At 38.1% G+C, this 20262-nt stretch overlaps 1 long non-coding RNA gene across 2 annotated transcripts in view; it reads right to left on the bottom strand.

Annotated features, from left to right (window-relative positions):
* Window positions 1-220: 220 nt before the first annotated feature.
* The window catches only part of LOC106901158, a 39527-nt gene continuing 19485 nt past the window's right edge, over window positions 221-20262 (bottom strand). The window contains exons 5-6 of one of the 2 annotated variants that reach the window (XR_001414260.1): window positions 4906-5047; window positions 221-1260 (exon numbers count right to left, since the gene is read on the bottom strand). This is a non-coding gene — a long non-coding RNA (uncharacterized LOC106901158). Of the gene's footprint in view, window positions 1261-2651; window positions 3674-4905; window positions 5048-20262 lie in introns of those variants that run through there. The other variant, XR_001414259.1, reaches the window with a different exon arrangement.

Genomic DNA, 20262 nt, shown 5'->3' on the forward strand with positions numbered 1-20262 from the left:
TGACATTGATACTATTTTAATTTATAGCTAGCATTTTCAGAGAGGCACTGACTGCATCATGTATACATAAATGCTGGCACCCATTTTGAAACAATATTCTGCTGCAAAACCTTTCTGCATAGTAATTTTGAGGAAAATAACAAAAATTTTGTCACACTCCTCTCATTTCTGGAATGTCTGTCCTTGAATAAATCTTTTGCTTTTTTGAACTTCCCTCTCCCACCACCTGCTGTTATCAGGGAGGTAGTTGTGCATCAGGTTTATAAATGCGTCTGTTCTGGGTGCTGGTTTATTTCCTTAATGTCAGTAATGGTGAAATAGAAACTGTATTTAATGACTTTGCAGTTTTCAACAGTAACACAAGAGGCAAAAAAGCAGTGCCCATCTGTTAAAAGCAAAAAAAAAAAGAAGGATCTGGGTATTTATAAACCCATAGCTGAACCTCAATTCCTAGAAAAAGTAATGGCATAAATAATCAAACAGTTTGGTAAGCCCTTACAAAAGGACAAGGCGGTGAGTAAGCGCCTACATGGTTCTGCCAAAGTCAGGTAGCGTCAGACCAATATGACTTGCTTTTATGAGAGGATAACAGGCATTGCGAATACCGGAAGAAAAGTGGATGTCAAATATCTCGGGGTTAGTAAGGCTTTTGACGTTGTTTCACACGTCATTTCATAAACAAACTTAGGAAGCAGGGTCTAGATTTCAGAAAGAATGGGTGCAAAGCTATATTCAGGCACTGATTATCAATGAGAATGGCAGGTTTCCACGGTGGTCTGGTTTGACGCTTTGCTTTTCATTAATATTTTTCAATATCTACGTTTCAGATAACAAGAAATTAAGAAGGGTGACAGGCATGTTGCAGGACACTAATAAGGTAGCAAGAATAGTAAATAATCCAAAATATTTTTTAAAAAGTGGAGGTATGGTCTAAGAAAATATTGGATGCTGTTCAAATAAGGACAAGCACAAGATCATTACAAATAACAAAGAACAAATCTCAATATGCTGGTAGATCAGAATGTGAAAAAGAAAAAGACAAAAGACATCAAAGACTGCATCCAGGAAAGGCATTTTCAGAAGAGACAAGTGAAAAAATACATTTATATAAAAAGCTTTGGTGATATATACAGTACTGGCCACCCATGTTTACAAAAGATTCATTCATACTGCAGTAGATTCAACACAATAATGCTTCCAGGAACATGTGGGGAACAGGATGCCTATTTGGAAGAAGAAAAATGGCTTTCCTTCTTTTGCCTGCAAAACAAAGGGTAAGAGAAGATATAACCAAGGAGATAAATCACTGTCCCACAGCCTCCATCACATGCATAAACTCCAGGGAGAAAAAAAAGCACCCTATTTAAGGTAAAGGATGATGTTGACACAAGAACATGATGAATATAAACTGCCCATAAATTAAATTAGGTTGTAAATTATAACACTTCTAACCATCAGAGGAGTGACATTCAGGGCAGGGGGAGGAGGGGGAATTCAAACCTAATAAACTGATTAAGCTCAATCTTGAAGATAGCTAAAGGAATTATGATGAAGAAATTGCCGCCTGCTATAGCAGTTGGGGCTCGTCTTCATGCTTCAGGAGAGCCTTTTCAGTTCCAAATTCTTCCTTCTAAATCTGAATTTAAGGTAAGTATATACAGTGACTGGTATACTTCCTTTAGCAATATGTGCCTATATACCCTCAGTAATAAAAATCTATATACTCCGCCACTCCCTGGCACTTCCCTGGGAGTGCAGTCTGGGTTCTGATGTGCCATAGACTGCAAGGGATAACATTCCTCACCTTCAGGGGACACCATCCATTGGCATCTCAGCACCACCCCAGCACTGACTTTGGCAACACTGAGTAGCAACCATGGACCCCTATGCACCCCCTCCCATGCCAATCCCCACATTAATTCCCTTGCATTAGCCTGCACATCCTGATGGCAGAGCTCCTGATCACTCATGCTCCCTGTGCGTGAGTTAAACTGGAAGCTAGGCACACATCTGCTCAGCCTACCTGTGAGATTTACTGCTCAGCAGGCAACTTCTCACACTACGTTTTGGATCCCAGCTGCAGCTGACTGGGTCCACCTCCTGCTCCTTCCTCCCTTGCCATGTGCCAAATGTGCCTGCGTGTGCCTTCCCAGGATTAAATCACACACTGCTGAAGTCTGTGCTACTGCAGTTAGGCTGATTTTGGTGAGCAGGATAGCCAGATTATAGCTGAGGAAGTGTGGGGTGTGATATAGGAAGCTGATGATGTGATCTTACCTTCTCAGTTAACATCTCTGCTGGGGAATTAGCTGAACGTTTGAGAGGGTTGGAACAAATGCTGTCATAGTAATTAAAGAAGAGCTCCTTCATCTGTTCCTTCAGCTCAAAAATGTACACTCAAGTTTCTGTTGCTTTTTTTTAAATTTCAAGGAGAGACACTTGTGTAATGAATATTTTTTTACATTTTCAGACTCAAGAGACATTAGAAAGCTTTGGAAGAGGTGACACTTTTATTTTGAAGTTTGAGAAGAACTTTCTGGACATTAATGATTTATTAATTTCTCAATTGACATCCATTTTTAATAAATATGGAAAGTTAAATTGTTATAACAATGAAAATACTAATTCTCCTTGCTATACAAATATGCAAAACTTCCGGCTTGACACATAACTTGCAAATGTGGAACCCCAAAATATATTCTTAAGCAAGTAAGAAGCAAATAAAATGCAAACACATTGGACATAACCAAAATATTTTCAATCTTATCATGCTATCTTTAAAAACAAAGACATTGAATTAAGAAATTATTTTCAATAAAATCACGGGACTCCACTTAGGAATTATTATTCATTCTTACATTCTAAACTTCAAGCACTTCAAAGTTGCAACTGCAGATTTATCACTGTTCCATGTAAAGTTACTCTCAGTCATGGAAAATTATATATATACACAGAGACAAAAATATATATTTAAAATCATTATATAAATGGAAATTATAAAGAAAGTTTAAACAAAACAGGTGTTCTGGACCTGTGTTTCTGAGGTTCTATAACTAGGAATTTTTTTTCTTGACATTCTGAGACTCTGCTATATTGACAGAAAATATAAAACTCCAGAAATGTCTGCAATTAGACTGACATTTTATATATTTAAATAAGGAACTAAAATAATCATTAGAACTACCATAATCTTTGAGAACCACACATGTATATATGCATGAAGAGAGAGAGAGAGAAGTATCTCTTAAAACTGTCAATAAAGACAACCCAAATGTTGCAATGTGCAACACTGTAAAACATCAGATGAATAAATAGTAATTTATATTTCCATGTCTAAATTTACCCTCTACAGATATATTGAATGATGCCAACACATTTCAGGATTGATCGGTCACTGGAACAGACTCCTCGGGGAAGTGGTGACGACACCAAGCCTGTTAGAATTCAAGGAGCATCTGGACAACGCTCTTAGTCATATGGTTTAGCTTTAGGTAGTTCTGCAAGGAGCAGGGAATTGGACTCCATGATCTTTATGGTTCCCTTCCAACTTGAGATATTCTATGATTCTATGAATCAGTAATGAATTTTCAGGTTTTGCAGAGAAGGAACAGAAATGATTTTTTGATTCTTGCTGTACACAAGATGATCACATTTCCCCATCTATTTTGTAGTGCTGATAAAAGCAAGCAAAAGAAAATATCTTGTATAGCTTGGAACATCTGAGAACACTAGTAGTATTCATATGGCATAAATGCAGTATGAATAATAGCAGCCTTCTTGTTAAAACCACAGACAACTAAAGCTCCTGTTATTAACTTGCCCTGTTATAATTCATATATGCTTTCTATCAGTTAGTTAATAAAAAACACTTGGGAACTGATTCTTTTCTCTGATATGCTGGTATAAATCAAGAATTATTCTATTATACACAGATTGTAAAAAAAGGAGTGTGAAGCCCAAAATAGCATGAGTATAGGGTGTAAATGTGAGAGACTGCACTTTTTGAACAGGTGGTAGATGTTTTCTAAAAAATGTAGTTTGAAAAATTATTTGATTCTAAAATCTCTTTCCTGGCTGGAATCCACTACTATTGAAGCCCATGATAAATTCCCCGTTCATTTAAGAGTACATTAAGGGGCTTTTGCAAATCCTACTCAGAATACACTGTTCTCTGGTGTTTCTGTGAGGATCTGCCTAATTCAGCAACCAAACAGAGGGAAACTGCTACAGCTCCATGGTCCCAGATCCAGCTTCTCAATAGACACCCATGCAAATACATTTACACCACTGGCCACATGGATCAACACAGACAGAAAACACTGCACTCATGCAAACATAAACAGCATGAATGAACTCATTCTGTTCTCCTTTCTAGCTAATCAGGATGAAAGTACACAACTTGTATCCCTCCAGCAGCTGGGGTCAGGCACTCAGGCTTCCCGGTAACTGGCACCTGGACATAGGAGCCTCCGAGGCCACAACCCCACTCCAGTTGCTGGTGTGCTATCCTGTATGCACACACGTGCACACACATTCCCACACAATATAGATCCCTCCAGTAGCCACCATTGCATGCTTGCCTTGTTCAGTAGCTGTCCCTGGATACCCTGTTTCCCCAGATGGCTCATACATAGACACGTGCACACATGCAACACATGCAATAAACACTCTACTAGCTGGTTCAGATCTATGAACCCTCCAGTAGCCCACTCCAGACCCCATGGTCTTTCCAGTACCTGGCATGGAACCCCTGGTCCCTCAGGAGCCAGCTGTCAGACCCCCTGGTCTCCTCAGCATCCAGACCAGACTTATGGCTGCTCCAGTACCCATCCACTGAGCCCCTTATCCCATTCACTGGATAGTCCAGCTTGAGGCACACCAGTGATTACCCACTGACTTACACACCTGCGCACAATGCACACGTTCTGTGGTCTCTCCAGTTGCTGCCACCTTAGACATGCTGGTCCCTGAGGCCCCTGTTCCCACTCCAGCTGCAGCAGTCAAGTCCCCAGGCACACATGTGCACACAGGACAGAAATCTCTGCACCTAGGAAAATAGTTAGAAATGGATTGTAATGAGAAGACAGGACAGATTGCGGTGACCAGGTCTAGGGAATGGCCAGACAACTGTGCTGACCAGCCCACGGCACACAACTGATCCTTTTTATCCCATTTTTCCTTTGTTTTCTCTTGCTTGTTCCTCACCAGTCATCTTTTATCCCTTCTTTTCCTCACCTTTGATCTTTCCCCTGAACAATACATTTTTCACAATTGCAGAAGGCTTTTCCTGACATCCTGTAATGACTCCCACATCCCCAAAGTCCATAATCACCTCCCATTGATTGACTGAGGCATCAGGCTGGTGGGTGCTGTCCTGGGGCCATGAGATGGAGCCATGTTGGGGGTTCCCTTTGCTCTGATGAGGTTGTTGGGGTCCCCCCAACTGTCATTGTTTCACTGAACTCCTTTGGGTTCATGGAGATGAGCCTTTAATCACATAGACTAACCATTACATGCCCACCTCTAATCTCTGATATATACCCTTCAGTTTTAAACACAAACTATGTGAAGGATTCCTCAGTGATAAATATTTCTCCTAAGAAAATAAAATGTTGAAAGAAATTGAAAGCTAAGGAAGATAGTACTATGAAGGACAATAATGGATGAGAAAGATATATTGGAAAATGGTATTATATCAGGAGGTACAAGCAAAATTCATGTCAGTAACTAAAAAGGAGAGACACACAACTTGTACCAAAATGCAGTATTCCTAAATAATCAGGTAAAGTGTACTTAAGGTAGTCAATCTGTGTGAATAATGCAAACTTGTCTGGAGGAAAGAAGACAAGGGAGACTATAAAAACAAGTGAAGAGGATGTAGAAAAAAGTTGTGAAGGAAAGTGTGGGAAAAGGACAAAAATCAGCACACTTGGAAGATATTTCAAATAAATAAGTTAAATGCAAGAAATAAAAAAACACACAAGGCAGGTTAAAATTATTACAATGATGTATTCATATTGTACTAGAATCTGACAAGGAAATAAAAAAGAACTTTGTTGCAGAAGGTACTAAAATAGATATATAGCCAAATACAGATACATCAAAGCTTACTGCTTGTTTATGTTGAAGTACAACAAGATCACAAAAGTAATAAGAAAATGGCAGAGAGGAAGGATTACTAGAACCAAACTAAAAATTATTGAGTAATTGCCATAAGTGAGATTTCTTCCTGAATAGTTATGGTAACACAGAAAAAAGTAATTAGAAGTAAAGTCCTGTGGGGTAGATTCACTGGTTTGATGCCTGAATTCTTCAACAGCTGCCTGTCAGCCAACCTTGAAGCTTTCATTGGGGTGGGACTTTATCAATGGAGAAGAGAATTAAATCCCTTCTTCCCCCATTTTTGTCCTAAAAGATCAGTGTCACTGAGTACAAATGTGACCTAAGGCAGTGCGGGGTGGTGTGAGCCACCTGCTGTGACAAGCCTGGGCCATAGCAGACCGGGACAAAGACACCTTAGCCAAGAGACAGGGAGGTGGCAATGGGATTGCCAAGTTGTGGCAGACAGTTAGATACCCAGCTGTGACCTGTTAGCTGGACCAAACCAAACCTCGTACAAATTCTGTTATAAAAATAATCTGTTTTGGAAATTAAGCATATAGTTTAGAAAGATGCTGCAACTGTGTGGGCTTCCTGGTGCTTGTCTTCTTCTCTTTCTTTGTAAAATCCACACTTTTCTCTCCAGATGTTGTGTATGTTGCTAGATGTGTTCATTCAAGGCTAAGATTAGTTCTTCAGCAGCTGACAATGAGTTGCTAGTACACTCGGTAACAGAGAGACGCTTACTTCAACAGATAAAGTTGTAGGAATGGATATGATCAATGGGAAGCTTTAGAAACCAGCCCAGCATAGTTCCATTACTTTCACTATGAAAGCAGTCTAGTAAAAAGCTACAAAACAAATTGCCATGAAGAAAAATACTGAGCAGAAAATGAAGGGGAAAATAACAAGCTTACAGGATAAAATTCATCCAAAGCTATTCCACAACACTTTACAAATTATTTACATGGTGACGAGTGTGCTTTGGACTGTATCAGGAATATTTGCAACTATAATGGGGAGGAGATATTTTGTAGACTATAGAAAGGCAGTAAGCCTCCCAGAACAGATAGACCTGCCTGCTTAAATTCAACTGCATTGAAGGCAAACACATGAAATAATATGTCAGGGATTGACAATATGGCAGGGATTGCCTGTTTTTCTAAAAGGGTGAGTTGCTCTAGTCAGCTGTTCTACCAAGACTCATAGCAAATATTCTCACAAGATGGAGGCATCTTATGTCTGTTAATGTAACCATTTAACCATTTGTTGTGGCGGGTCTAAAATCCCAACTTTCTTGTCCCCTCTGTCTCTGAAAGGTTAAACTGTTTCTTAATAATGAAGGAAAGAAATCTGACTTTTGAACAAAAGGAAAATACAATCAAAGGTGCAAAGCTGCTTAAAATCAATAGAGCACTGCACATGGACATGTCAAGTGTGAAAATGGAATAGAAACAATGAACTGACTTTACATTTAATGCAGTAGAGACTAATGAAAAAAACTTACCTAGAAAAGTCTTTAGACAAATCATAAATATTGAGGTATAGCTGTCAGGGAGTTTCTAGTGCTGAGTATACTCACTTAAATAAATTTTAAAAGCAAATTTTAAACTAAATTAATTAGCATTAGAGTAGTATTAGTTCTGAAATGGCCAGTCTAGAAAAACCTTGAAACATTTCTGCCACTGGCAGCAGCAATCTAGCACAAACTCCACTGACATTCTTTTTGTTAATATTCTTTTGGATGATGTTAGTATTTCTGCAGCTTCAGATTTCATGAGACTGAAATATAGCCTGTCAGTTGAGGAGATTTAAATAGCTCTATTTAGCTATTTGTCATTTTGATTTAGTAATTGGCAAAACATTAAATTTTTGAGATTTCAAGCACTTTTATGGCATCTTAATTTTGAAAAGTAAAATTTAGTAGGCAGACTCTAAAGCTTCAGTTGCTTCTCTTAATTGTATTACTTCTCTAAACTATGCAGCTGTACAAAGGGCTTTCAAAGGAGTTCTTGAATATGCAGTTGAAACTGCTTAGCATAACATTTGTCCATTGTACCTTTGGAGCATCATCACTGTGCTTAAACACAGAATATATTTTTTCATAGCTCCAGAGGGTTTTTGGTTTTGTTTTTTTTTACTAGTCTAAAAAGGTTACACAACACTTTAACACTTTCATAGATTCCTATGAGGTAAATGTTGTTACAACTCTGCCCGTATTAACTCAGTGCATGGCTGCAACGCTGCTGTGGTATTCTGTGCAGTGACCTGATTAGTTCAGCAGTGACAGAACAATGAGGGGAAATTGTAGTGGGAAGCAATAATTTCTATTAGGTGGGTTTTTTTGTGCACAAGAGACATTACCATCTCTAGATATGGTGAGAACAAAGAGAAGTATTTTTTTGCCATCCTGTCAACTTGATTCAAGAGCAAACACAAAACAGTTCAAGTGCTTTCCATGATATATGAATTTCCTTTTTGAGCAGCTTTGCACAACTCTGTGCTGAGGGTTATGTTTGAGAGGCTTTTATGAGCATAGCATGGAATTGGTTGTTTTGTTGTGTAGCTTCTTATATGACACAGGGTCGATTTTTATTTAAGAGTTTACAACTGATTTTGTGGAGTTCACCTTCTAAAGAATGCATACCTCTGTGAAAACCCATGATTCTGAGGTCACCCTGAACATTGGCTAGCAATAAATTAAAATAAGGGGGAAATAAGGGAGAAGCATAAGGCCTCATCAGTGTTGAAACATTCCTTAAGTAAAGGAGGTATGTGAAGAAGTTTTAAACAGTACAATTTTTTCTCTGCAAGTGAAAGTTACTAACATGAGAGTTAAATGTCAGAAGGTACCTTTGTGTCTGACAATAACTGGTTCTGACGTATTTGATCTAAAATGCATTTATATTCACAGGAGTAGAACCCAGGACGCTTTCCTTAGTATCCTAATCTCTGGGCTATGAAGCACATCTTTCTTGCTCGATGCCTCGTATTTCAATGTGCTGGCTTGCTGGGATACCCTTCTAAGGCACCCGCTCTCCCTGTGCAGCATCTCTTCTTTGCTGCAGAGTAACACAGATTCAGAAGGAATGCTGAAAGAGCAGCCCTCTGATGGAGAGTGCATTTTCTCAATGAATGAGATAGAAGTCTGAATATCTAAAAAGCAAGTAAGCTATAGGACCTGTGTCTCAGTAATAATGCAAAAGGTGAGACTGCATTTTCCTCACATTAGGATCTCTTCTATTTTTACAGGTTCTCAAACTAAAGAGGATTTATGGACACTGGATCTCAAGAGAATAGAGGCACCCAAGTTCTTTTCAGATAACTCCCAATTCTGATCATTTCCTCTGTGGAATATCTAGGCAGCTCCTCACCATGATGCTCTGAGGCATTGTTCAGAGACACCCAAATCTGCATATGACAGAGGAAAGTTTTGTACATAACTTTGTATTTCCTTCTGGGTGCCTACCTCAGAAGCCCTTTGGCCATGATATTTAGGAACCTATGTATACAATTAGTTCCTCTTGAAAGGATTAGGAGTTAAGCTTAGCAATGTTTACAGATCTTAAAATTTGTATCATGAAGCCTCCCATATATTAATAGATATGAACCTTGGCACTCCCAAGGTTAAGACTTCTTATTCTTACTTACAAAGAACCTGTTACGCTGGTGATACTTCATTCTCTGAATTCCATGTCAACTCATTATCCTGCACAAAACCTTATGCCATCGGCTACCATTTGTTGTCTCCATTCACATCTAACATTTGACTGTTTTATGCCACTCTATGCCAGCAAGAGATTTGTAACAAACCTACTCCAAAGCTTAATTCAACATATCCCAAAATTTCAGATATAGGGAGTACGCAGTATTTTGCTATTATGGGAAAATACTGTCTATGAATACGATCAGCTATTAAGTCTAACAGGAAGAGTAGAAGTGTATAACTGGTTTTATTTTCTTCACTGATATTTTGAAAACGTGTGCTGAACTACCAGTTTAAGGATTAATTCAAAGTAACACTTAAGGATTTTGAAACTTGTAGAGGCATTAATATCTTTGTTTTAGTTATGGTCACTAGGCAAAGTGAAAAATGTGAAAAGTCAGATAATCTGAAATGTCTTCTTCCTGTATTTCTAGAGATTTATGGAAGCACAAGTCCAACAACACAAAAGGAGCAATAATGCAATTTGGAAGAATCCTCAGATTTAGAAAAATATCCCCAAATGTTTTGAGTTCTCAGGGACCTATTGTGATGATTGCCAATGACACTGAAGAAAAAAGTTTTATCTATGAGTAATGCACCAGCAGTTTTGAGAGGTCCCGATTATAAAAGTTCCATTTTTAAGAGTAGATATCAAACATGCAAAGTTCAACATACATTTGAGCATCCTCCATCAATCCTGGCAATTACCTTCCTCTAACATTATGAGATTTGAATAGTGCTGGTACTGCTGCAAAATCGTATCAGGTCTTATTTCACTATCAGGACTGTAATTTTCCGCCACTATGCACTGGTTCAATTAGATCCCCACTACATATAATGACAGCCTCTATACAACTGAGAGGCATCAGGAAAACTAAGTGTAGGGACCATATCCTTTGATGGTTGCATCGCAATTTACTGATTGTTGAGCAGGGCTTGGCTTAGCACTTAGCATTTGGAATTAGATTTAGCTAGTGAGGGAGTATTATGCTTGGTGAAATCTGAATGAAGAAGCAATCAACCATATTTTAAAATAGAAAGTCTCAAAAGTTAAGTTTTGCAAGGAACAAAATCCTGCATGCACTTTGGTGTTGCTATTAAACCAAAATGAAACAAACTCCACCATGTTTCAGCCACACTTCTGAGCCAGACATTCTTTGCATTTTTCCATGTTGAGGAAAAGACTTTAAAGCTGTTGTGATATTGTAAATGAGAGAACTCTGAATTCCAAATGAAAGCCAGCAATGTGCCTGTGACTACGATACCTGTGGTCCCCTGTATCTCTGTTGACTCATAAGCCCTCAAATAGACACTGGATAAGAAAATTTTTCAGGTGTTAGTCCATGAACCATTAAAATGCTGATGATTTCAATGGCTCATGGACTACGGCATCTTGCTATAGAGTTACTTTAACACTACTCTAAAGCATTTCACTTAAGCAATACAGGTCAGCTCCTTTGTAAATAGATTCTTCACGTGTCAGATTTTGAATAAATGCAACAGCCTGCAGTTTGAAATTTTTATGAATTCATCATTTTTTTTTATTTCATATCCTTCCTACTCCTTCTCTTCTCTTACTTATTTCACCTTGTTCTGTTCCCTCCCCTTATGACTCTTAAAGTCTGAGGGTGTTACTTGATAATCAGTTACTGAGTAGGCATTTACTTTTACATCTCATTTTAAGACTGTTAGAAGGGGTTTTTATGTAATTGTGAAATAAATGCTTTACCACAAAAGATATGTATTTCATATGTATATTTAAATAAAATACATTTATTTATATTAAAGTAATGTATTGGGAATAAATGGTAAGGTGTTGGCAGCGGGGGGGCTGCAGGGGTGGCCTCTGTGAGAAGAAGCCAGAGGTTGCTCCATGCAAGACACAGCTGGTTCCAGCCACTTTCAGTGGACCCACTAGAGGACACAGCAGAGACCATCTGCCCATTTTCAGTGGACACACTAGAGGACACAGCTGAGCCCATCTGCCAAGGTGGTGGCACCTCTATGAAAACATATTTAGGAAAGGAGAGACAATGCTAAGGAAAAAGAATAATACAGCCAGAGCAGTAGGAGGCGATCAGTAATGGAACTGGAAAAAACTAAGAGGGACTGTGGCCCATGGACAAGCTTCAAAGTATCTACAGGCTCTGGAGGACTCATACGAGTGCAGAGGAAACAAGTGAGATGGAAGGAGTAGTGGAAGAACAGGATGATAAATGATGAGCAATGGAAAGAAACTACCACACACTGACCCAACCCCCTGCACTATCTTTCACCTTAACAAAGGGACTGTTACCTGCAGTGATAACAGGGGAGTGTTAACAGGAGAGGGGGAAGAGAGGTGTCTGAGTGAAGTTTAGAAAAACAAGTTTTCCCTAAGTGTTTAAATTTATCTTCTTTGTTTCCATTACCTGAATCAAGGACTAAATTTTTATATTAACTGGCAGTAAATTAAGTCACATTCCCCACATTGTTTTGCCCGTAACAATAATATGTGAATGATTTCCCTGTCGTCATCTTGACCCATGAGCTTTCTTGCCCTTGTTCTCCCCACTTGTCTCCATCATGTGGGGTTGGAGGATGGTCAGAGGGGAGAGAATGAGTGGCTGTGGGGGTTCTTGGCTGCCACAACCAAGCAACAATCCACCAAGTAAATCACGCATTTATGAATACTTATATGCTTTCTTCTTTTAAGTCATTGTCTGGTTTAATTGCGTTCATTATATTTATAAGAGTCAGTTTTAAGTATTCCTCATTTTTGAAAAAAATCCATAACTACTACAAAAAAGCTTAAAAACAAACCCATTAAAAATACTCATGCTTTCCTCAACCCCATATTTTTCTTCACAGCTAACTTATGAGTACAATTTTGAACTGATTAAACTTTCTATGCAGCTCTACCACTGTCACTGGGCAAGTACATCCCATCCCACAAAAAGAGAAAGGGAAAAAAAAAGAAATCGGGTAATTAAATTTGAGGGTTTTTTAACTTAAATTTTTAATGGAATTGAAAACAAAAACCTTCAATATATGAGTTTTGAGCATGTTGACTGAAATTATCCAACTGTCTACCAAATAAAGGCACAACACCATCACAATGTAGGACAAGAGGGATGGTTGTGATTGCAGAAGTATTGGGTTGATGGATATGTTTCACTGAAGATTTGTTTGGAAAAGGCTCAGATACGAAGAATAGGTCCAAGTGGCTCTTATCTATTTTTCTCCCCAATTAGAAATGTCTGGCTGTAATAATAATGAATAGCATATTTTTAAACACAGGGAAAAAATTGCAATGTAAAAGGTAACCTATGACTTCTGGTCATATTCATTGTATATCTTTTAAACCTAAGTATGTTTCTTACTTAACTAAATCAAGAATGTTCATATAATTTAAAATAGCAAGTGAATGCTATGGTATTCTGGAGGTGTTTCTGTCTTTTTCTCTTTTTGCAATGTCAATCATTCTGCTCTTGATATCATATATATAACAATCTGAGTCAGAGAGATTCAATTTATAGAGAGAGTTACTCTCCCTGTGTTACTCTTTCCTCTCAATCAGACTCTCTGCCCTTCTCTCTTCCTGTGAAGGTCAATCTTTATTAGAAAACTGGAGGAATGAAAAAGGCCAAATGTCCTGTAAAAATGTATTTATGCAGATGAAAGGACATCGGACTAATATTTCTGAACTTAAACCCTAGCAGCTTGGTGCTTAATGAGACAACTATGCTCAAAGATTTTCTCTCATTCACCATTCAGGCTTTGAAGAAAGTTTTCTGGGTTAGATCCAAAAAAAGGGAACTGAAGCTTGGTGAAATTTAACAATGAATTCTAAAGCAGTAACTGAAAAGCCCCTGTTTGGTTGCTGTATAACCTCCATGGGTTTGTATGTTTTCTTAGGGGTCCCTCTGGTCACGAAAGCAAGTGACTCCTTCCAGAAGGGAGTCACAATTCTTACAGCAAATTTTCCACCCTGAATTTTCTCTGAAGAAAGTTCTCTTTCCATTAGCTGTGTCAGAAACCTACACAGGTCAGGTCCAGCCAATTGAGGCTAACTTTTATGTATAGAAGATGTGGTTTTGTGTGTGCCCGGAAATCTTTGCATCTACCTCAGTTCAGCTTTAGTTTGAACCTAAATTGACTCTATCCACCACTATAGGCTGGTGCCTATAGCTGGAATTACAGAATCATAGAATTTTTGAGGTTGGAAGGCCCGTTTTGAGATCACTTAGTTCAACTCCCAGAGCAAGATACGTCATCTGAAGCAGGGTGACCAGTACTGTGTTCAGTCAGATTTTTGAATATATCCCTGAATGGAGCCTCCCCAATGCCCAATTTGTTTAAGTACTCCCTAATCTTGTCCTTTTCTACTTAGGGTAAAGCTTTCTTGCTCCAAACTTTCCACCTGATCTCAGGTGCCTGGGACTCCTGAATGCAAGTCTTACTGGTAAAGACTGAGGTAAAAAAGGCATTGAGCCTCAGCATTTCCCATGTCATTTGTCACCAAATCCCCTGTCCCACTCAGCATGTGGGCTGTGTTTTACCTAGTCTTTCTGTTCCTGTTTACATATTTGTAGAATCCTTTCTTGTTTATTTTCACATTCCTTGCCAGATTCAACCCCAGGTCATCCTTGGCTTTCCTAACCCTGTTCCCACAAGATTGGGTAGCGACTATAGACTCCTTCTGGGTCATTTACCCCCATGTCCACCTCTGATACTCTTCCTTTTTTATGTCTACGTTCAATTAAAACTCCTTGCTTATCCATGCAGTTCACATGCTGCCTTTGCTCGATTTCCTGCTTATCAGTATGACTCTTTCTTGAGCTTGGAAGAAGTGATCCTTGAATATCAACCAGCTCTCCTGCACTTCTTTCATGGACTGTCTCCCATGGGATTCTTCCAAGCAGGTCCCTGAAGAGGCGAAAGCCTGCTCTCCTGAAAGCCAGGATTGCAGTCCTGCTTTTTGCCCTGCTCCTTCCTTTTAGGATCTTGAACATCATCGCTGCAGCCAAGGCTGTTTGTAAGTATCAGGTCCAGGAGAGAGCCTTTCCTTGTTGGCTCCTCAATCACATGTGGATTGAGGAGATCACATGAATCGCATGAATAAGAACAGGCTAATGTACACAAAACAGCTCAGCCTGCTTGTTGCTGTTCTCTTCTAGGAAGAAATGACACTCATCTGTTACAGAATAACATAATACTCTGAGCACCTGGATTCAATTTTCTTTTTAATCTGAGGATTTTCAAAGAACTCATCCAAAGTAGCCATTACACACTAAACTACTAGACTCTTTTTTAAAACGATGATGTCATCATGATGTAATTTCTTTCTCTCTCTTTTCAAAGAGCAAACTTCATTCCAGTCTTTGAAAGGATAGCTGGAAGCTGCTCTCCCACAGAAAGCAGTAGTCTCAGGAGAGGGCCAGTCAAAGAACATTTATAAATTCACACTTTAATTTATTCCCATTTATGTCTTTAATTAGGCTATGAAATTGCCTACTGAAACTCTTTCTTCCTCTGTATCTACTCTGGAGCTAATACTAGTCTTAAACAGTCAGTCAATAAATTAAATGTAATTAACTACCACTATTGTGGAAAGTAAAGCTAAGATAAAATTTATTAAAAAATAATGTTGAAGTTACAAAAAGAAGATCCATAGGATTTTTTTCCTTGAAAAGAATGAGGGAAACAAGCTTCGGCAGGTTTGGAAAGAGAAGAATGCTTATCATTTATATATATCTGAACCAGTGACCTGACATGCTTAACAGACAATGGAGGCGTATAGCAATATTTAAGGTGTGATTCATCTGACCTAATTGGGAATTTGCATTAAGAGGCTGTGAGATGCATTCTAGAAATGCTTGTTTCTCTCCTTTGGCTATAAAGGGAATATACACTGCTGGCTCAGGCATAGACATCTGTATTGCAGATGCCTACATCGGATCACGCGAATCCCATGCTGGATGTACAAGTGAGGTACTTTCAGCAAGTCAAGCAACTCTTAAAATAACTGGAGAATGTAACCTACATCTTTGTGCTGTTATGATCTAATGAAGGTTGGTAGGCTTTGATGATACTCAGAGCTTCTACTGTATAATGATAGAATAAACAGCTGAAGAAAATATAATAATAGGCGTTATGATAAAAGATATTGCTTAAGTCTCCATGGAAGGTGGAGATAAACAATGGCACCTAGTTTTTCAGAGTATTCTGTCTGTGCAGGAAGGACAGAAGTACTACAGAAAACCACACAAATCATGTGGTGAATTTGGTTTCCTGAAAGAGTCTAAATAAGATGAAATGTAAAATGACCACTTCTAAGTAGCCATAATAGTTAAATGAATGTGATAAAAACAGCACTAGGACACCTCCTTTAATAATTGTAGAAAAAATCCAGGATCCTGTAAAATAATTTCATTAATCTGAGGATTGTTCATGCCATTCCTTTCCATACCAAACACATAGTCTATGGGAATTTGCACACTGTGTAAAGGACACAGAGGAAAAGAGAAAAAATTGCTCTCAGTTGTATTAGGATTGCTGAACTCAAAACACTGCCTCAAAATTGCCTTACTTTCAGTTCATCCCTTTACTGTTATTTCCCTTTTTCAGGCATTTTAATATCCAAGCACTCCATTATTCAAGTATTTGTTATTCTTCCCTGTCATTCCCACAGCACTCGATTGTTTGTAAACCTGCATGACTTCATAGACAAGGCAGCTTTATGATGTTAGTAAGAGCTCACTCCAGTTTTTCGCTGTGTCTAAAACATTTTTCCAAGTTTTCCTAGAAGAGATAGTAACAAAGTAAGAAGACTTGTATTCCAATTAAATATTGTATTCCAATGAAAGGAGGTTTTTTTCGTGTTCACTTGATTTTTGGTGTGGATTTTTTTTTTCCTGAGTAATAGTCACTCCCATTTCCAGTGACATGTAATTTACTGTTACAGAGGAACCCAGTCTGAAACACTAAGTACCACAAATGGAGTGTAAGAAATATTTATAGTGACCACTGAGTGCTTGGAAAGTAATCTCAAATGACAGTGCAGAATCACTACTGCTACAAACTGTAGCAAGCCATAGCAAATCTTCGGTTAGATAATCAATCTCTTCCTTGTTATGCTATCTGCACTTCTGTTTCTAAACCATATTTTACAGACATTTAGAGAAAGAATCTAAAATCATAGCTGGCATAATGCCACCAAGCTGGTTGATTTGCAACAAGAATAACATTTTTGGTGGGGTCTATGAACAATATCGTGGAAGATGTGTATCAGAGACAAAAATAAAAAACGGTTTTCAGAGTCTGAGTTTTAAACCTAACTTAGCTTCATAGCTTCTGTCCATTGCATGGTTATTCCAAACCGTTTTTTTTCTCTTTGTTTTCAACAGCATACAAAGCTGCTGAGCTATAACCCTAACAAACGAATCATGAACAGTACATAAGTACATGAAAAAAAAGAAAGTCTGTACCTTCAGTCATCTAACCGCTTAGAGAAACATGTTGCATTTTTTCAAAGACTAATATTACTTACTGCTTAATTACAACATGTTATTTATATTTCTTTTATGGTCTTTTTGCTTATAGCCAATTAAAGTTGTTAATCATGCTGTCTCATAGTTTTCTACATTATAGATGCAGTGATAGCAGATCAAATGTTCAGAGTACATTGAGGCTTCAACTTAGAATAGAATCATCAGTCTGTTTCATACTAAAATTTAAATTTAATTTAAATAGTTTATGCAATTTCTAAAGAAGACTATAAAATTTTCTGTGAGAGTTGGTGGTTTGCGTTTTTTTTCAGTATTAACATTTACTAAGTTATGCAGATGCCTAAACTTCTTTTAAGGGAGGATCCATTAATAGAAATCTAACATTAGCGCCTCATTTCTCCATATTTCACCAGCTAAGTACTATAGCCACACACACACATATTCTACAGGTTTGATGTATATATCAAAAAATACCTTGGTCACAGATAGATTTAAATAAGTGTGTGAATGGTGAAGGGCCTACAGCAGGAGTGAGTGGAAGTAGAATGGCTTATTAATATTCTTCATTTATACCGGGCATGGCTGGAAGGATTCCTGGGGCAGCTTCTCTGAACTTACACCCATGCCTTGTGGACTGGGAGGTTATGTTCCTCTGTGAAGTAGATATGAAGAACTTCATTTACTGGATTGGGGAACCAAAATACTTGCTCTGAAAAAATCTCTTTTTGTCTGTTGTCTCAGAACTACTGTTTCCCATCTTAGGTTTTGTGAGTCCCCCTCATTCACAAGCAAGAAAAGTTTTTGCTTTTCACTTGCTCCTCTTCCTGCCCATCTAAACCTTGTTTTTCTCCCCCACCACAACATTTCATCCTTCCTTCTCCTGTCACACCACTGAAGACAGGAGAAGACATACATTTTAGACTGTGCACTGTATACTTAAATACAACTTTCACTCTTTTAATCATAATGGTATATGGGTGCTGTTAAATGTATGTATATGTACACAAGGAAATCCAAACATATACTGACAAGATGATTTTGTAGTTTTCTCATTTATAATTATTTGAATGTAAAAAAGTGGTCCTCTGGTGTTTTGGGTTTTTTTTAAATCTCTTTTTGGTTGCTGCTGTCTGAGGACGTCTATAATGGTATCTGAATACTGCTTTAAAAAATGGAAGCTATATTTGTGAAAAAAAAAAATCTGTCATAAAATATCCATGTAAAGGAGAAAGATAAGATCTTTCTACAAGAGACTAGGGAATGTGAGCACAGTAATCTAGACCTTGAACTAACATATCTTTAATAAGCATTTGCAGACACCTACAGTGGGATAACACATCCCTTAAAGAAATAACAAATAAGTTCATAATCAGCTTTTAGCTAAGGAATAAAAGGTCCCATGGGCTTCTTTGCAGTCTTCTAGTCCTTTCATGTGAATGCAAAGTCCCACTGTAATTATGGCTAGTAATTTAGGTTCCAAACCATTCTAATGTTTTGTTAATTTTTGCTACATTGTAAGCATTCTAACAAACAGATTGCTTCTTCATAAATATTAAAAACAAACTGAAGCAATTTCATTTATCAACTCGTGGTCCCCAAAGTCTAATCATAACTGTTTTTTATGTTTCTTTTCCTGAGACTGTCTGCAATACAAGTGTTAATTTACAAAGCTGAAAAAGAAAGAAGAAAAAAAAATGAAAGCCTTTTTGCAGAAAAAAAGCTGCAGGACAATGGATAGAAGAAATAAACTTTGTTTTGTGATTCAAAGAATGAACGTTCACTGCAGGCAATATTTTGGTTCAAAATAACATCCAAATGAGAGAAGAAAAGATAGGTTCGTTCAATATTTATGCTATATAAAAATTGAAAATAATAAATCAAAAGTGCGAGGTGTACCAGCAAAATGGATAAAAGAAAAGATCTGCAAATATGCAAATTGGAGCTTTGTATTATAAGAAATGTTGCAAAGCAGAAGAAAAACTTGTACCACAGAAGTAACCACTTCATTATTAGATCCTGTCAGTGCCCCCATCAGTAAAGGAAATAGAAAGAGCTGGGAAAAGGAACTTCTGATTTCTAGTACACGCAAGCAGTTGGTTTATGAGCTGCCAGGTGTTAAAACACAGACCCACCCACCTATTGCAGTAAATAATGGTTGTTGCTATATAGCACTACTGGAGAAATGCACAGTGGCTCTGTAAGACCTTAAGTTCATGGGCAGATAGAGCTTGGTAGGTGTACAGCTGTGTACTCACAAATCTAGTGTTTACTGGGGGGATGTTTTGTCTAGAAGCTTTCCACAGTCAACAAAAAGGGTGGATTCCTACAGGAGTAATTCAGGGCAGGTGTCTAATGTAAACATTGTGAGACATCTGACAACATTAATCTTTTGCCATTTTCTGCAGATGTAGGCTAGAGAAAGTTGGTGTAGGAGCATATATGTTTTATATTTGCTTCCTTACAGTTTACAGTCTACTATGTTCTTTTTTAGAAAGATTTGGGGCAACTGAAGAGAAGGATAGTTCTATCCTGCTTTATGCATAATGAGTTAATTGTGCCCTTTTTCTAAGGGACTGAGTTTGCTTGGCTGGGAGATTATCAAGTAGGGAGAAGGGATCTCAGTAGTCAAGGGAAGAAGTGATCTAAGAGGAATGAATGGAGTTTGACTGACTCAGGAAGATACTGAGCGCTGCCAATTAGAAAGTCAGGCTGGAAGAAAACTCCTGACTGCAGCTGTAGCGGGCAGGAGATAGACTTTCCCTGGAGGTACGAGTTTTCTCATTGAGAGTGATTGCTTTGCTCTTTGATCACAACTTTAGAGACTGCTGCAGTGGTATCCTACATTATGGAGCAGGTCTAACAGTTCTGCTTAAAAGTCCTGCCCAGCTTGAAAAGTGTTACCACTCCCTGTGCACCAAACTTCTTCACTGAAGCCTAAAGTTACAGAGCATCAAGTCATGACCTTGA

Source organism: Calidris pugnax, unplaced genomic scaffold (genome assembly GCF_001431845.1).
Source record: "Calidris pugnax isolate Ruff unplaced genomic scaffold, ASM143184v1 scaffold44, whole genome shotgun sequence".
In the NCBI taxonomy this organism is placed as follows: Eukaryota; Metazoa; Chordata; class Aves; order Charadriiformes; family Scolopacidae; genus Calidris; species Calidris pugnax.